Raw genomic sequence first — 2,500 nt, 5'->3', positions numbered from 1 at the left:
GAAATGCCTACAGCACGCGGTATTCCCAGGCGGTCACCCATCCAAGTACTAACCGCGCCCAATCGAGCTTAACTTCGGTGATCGGACGAGAACCGGTGTTTTCTCGATGGTATGGCCGTAGACGAAAGATCTCGGTGATATTTTAGACTTTTATAGCGGTGCGGTGAGAACGTACGCACGCACTAGCGCGGTAAAAATGTCTCATTGCACTCGCAAAGACGGTGTATCAAGCGAATACTGCTCGTACGTTCATGACTGATCATCACATGTGATCTTAGGAGGCAGAAGGGCCTAAAACCGAGTCCGTCACCCACATGGCGGAGGCCTAGAATGATAAACGCTCCATGTAGTCCGAGCCAGATTCTGCATCGCTTCTCGGCCTTTTGGCTAAGATCAAGTGTAGTATCTGTTCTTATCAGCTTAATATCTGATACGCTGCTCATTGAGTAGCTCATATATTAAACTGATTTTTGGAAACTGGCTGTGGAATAAGCGGCTTGCTGCGTCCCCAGCCACGGGTTGTCTCGGTATTGCACTACCTCCGAGTACGGCCCCCTTCCCTTTCGGGAAGACACATTCAAGCAACACCTCGAGCATCATTTACGTGCTGTTCATGCGAGCTATAGCGGGAGAGATCAATAAGAGACAGGATCGTCATTAAGACGACGGGTCATAATCACCGCGATGCACCGTTCCCACATGGAGGATGAAATCAGCCGGGGACAGTCGGTGTACAGGGACGCCAAATAAACTCATACTTACCTGACGCGGGAGGTTTACCGTGATCACCAAGGCGGTCCTCTCAGGGTGAGGCCCTCTCATTGCACTTCGATTGGGTTGACCCCTGCGATTACCCCAAATGTGGGTAACTCGAGCGTATAATTTCTGGTAGTGGGGACCTGCGTTCGCGCTAGTCCCCGAACAATACGAATCAAGTGTAATCACAACACAATCACAACGAGCGACTCGAGAGCACGGACTTCACACCGCTTGTAATCAGTCAACTATTGTAAAATTTCTAACTTCTAATAGCGAACAACTTGCTCTCACATTACCGTCATGGTGGGCAGAGGCTTTAGTCGTGTTTGGTCTGCATTCTAGCGGTGTTTTTGCGATGAAACGAGCGAAGGTGAGCTGTGTTTTGATCAGTTGTTGCTAACCGGCGATGAAAGTTCAGTGCGACTGTTTCGTCACTAAAATAGAACAGTGGAATACGCGCGCTGCTTTGCAACCTTCGCGCTTTATTCTAGTGAGTGAAAACATGATCTCGAAAAGCATTTATTTGGACAAGGTTTACGCTATGAATGGCATCTCAGCTTGTATGAAATGTGAGCTGAGTAATGTTCGTGTTCACTCGCGGTGTAAACGCGCGACCAATGCGATAATACTGCGCACTTTCTCTCATAGTATTTTACTGCATTGAGAGACATTTCCTATGCGAGTACTAACGCTCTTACAGGCTTTCACAATCCACTGATCTGATCGCTTGTAATATTATGACTCTACTTGAATCTGCTGAACGTTTGCGAACGTTTACGACCGCGATTTTGATTACAATACGGTCGCTGAGTATGCCTGAATTGTCTATAGATCGAGTTGAGAACGCATACAACTGAGGCATTTCTTTAGCTTAGACAATGATCAACCTGCACTAACTTTTTCTTTATAGTTTAGAAAAAAATGAAAAAGAAATGCCTACAGCACGCGGTATTCCCAGGCGGTCACCCATCCAAGTACTAACCGCGCCCAATCGAGCTTAACTTCGGTGATCGGACGAGAACCGGTGTTTTCTCGATGGTATGGCCGTAGACGAAAGATCTCGGTGATATTTTAGACTTTTATAGCGGTGCGGTGAGAACGTACGCACGCACTAGCGCGGTAAAAATGTCTCATTGCACTCGCAAAGACGGTGTATCAAGCGAATACTGCTCGTACGTTCATGACTGATCATCACATGTGATCTTAGGAGGCAGAAGGGCCTAAAACCGAGTCCGTCACCCACATGGCGGAGGCCTAGAATGATAAACGCTCCATGTAGTCCGAGCCAGATTCTGCATCGCTTCTCGGCCTTTTGGCTAAGATCAAGTGTAGTATCTGTTCTTATCAGCTTAATATCTGATACGCTGCTCATTGAGTAGCTCATATATTAAACTGATTTTTGGAAACTGGCTGTGGAATAAGCGGCTTGCTGCGTCCCAGCCACGGGTTGTCTCGGTATTGCACTACCTCCGAGTACGGCCCCCTTCCCTTTCGGGAAGACACATTCAAGCAACACCTCGAGCATCATTTACGTGCTGTTCATGCGAGCTATAGCGGGAGAGATCAATAAGAGACAGGATCGTCATTAAGACGACGGGTCATAATCACCGCGATGCACCGTTCCCACATGGAGGATGAAATCAGCCGGGGACAGTCGGTGTACAGGGACGCCAAATAAACTCATACTTACCTGACGCGGGAGGTTTACCGTGATCACCAAGGCGGTCCTCTCAGGGTGAGG

General features: G+C 48.0%; 5 non-coding genes across 5 annotated transcripts; 3 read left to right on the top strand and 2 right to left on the bottom strand.

Annotated features, from left to right (window-relative positions):
- Positions 1–4: 4 nt before the first annotated feature.
- On the bottom strand, positions 5–123 carry LOC125570893. The gene has a single exon (XR_007313202.1). It is a non-coding gene; the product is annotated as a 5S ribosomal RNA (ribosomal RNA).
- A 244-nt stretch (positions 124–367) lies between these two features.
- Positions 368–561, top strand: LOC125570472. Its single transcript, XR_007312797.1, has one exon. It is a non-coding gene; the product is annotated as a U2 spliceosomal RNA (small nuclear RNA).
- A 193-nt stretch (positions 562–754) lies between these two features.
- Positions 755–920, top strand: LOC125571070. Its single transcript, XR_007313381.1, has one exon. It is a non-coding gene; the product is annotated as a U1 spliceosomal RNA (small nuclear RNA).
- Positions 921–1,692: 772 nt separating this feature from the next.
- Positions 1,693–1,811, bottom strand: LOC125570333. Its single transcript, XR_007312660.1, has one exon. It is a non-coding gene; the product is annotated as a 5S ribosomal RNA (ribosomal RNA).
- A 244-nt stretch (positions 1,812–2,055) lies between these two features.
- On the top strand, positions 2,056–2,248 carry LOC116614134. Its single transcript, XR_004294385.1, has one exon. It is a non-coding gene; the product is annotated as a U2 spliceosomal RNA (small nuclear RNA).
- Positions 2,249–2,500: the final 252 nt, after the last annotated feature.

The sequence above is a fragment of the Nematostella vectensis genome, chromosome 8, assembly GCF_932526225.1.
Source record: "Nematostella vectensis chromosome 8, jaNemVect1.1, whole genome shotgun sequence".
Classification (NCBI taxonomy): domain Eukaryota; kingdom Metazoa; phylum Cnidaria; class Anthozoa; order Actiniaria; family Edwardsiidae; genus Nematostella; species Nematostella vectensis.
This window is presented reverse-complemented; position numbering and strand designations above follow the sequence as displayed.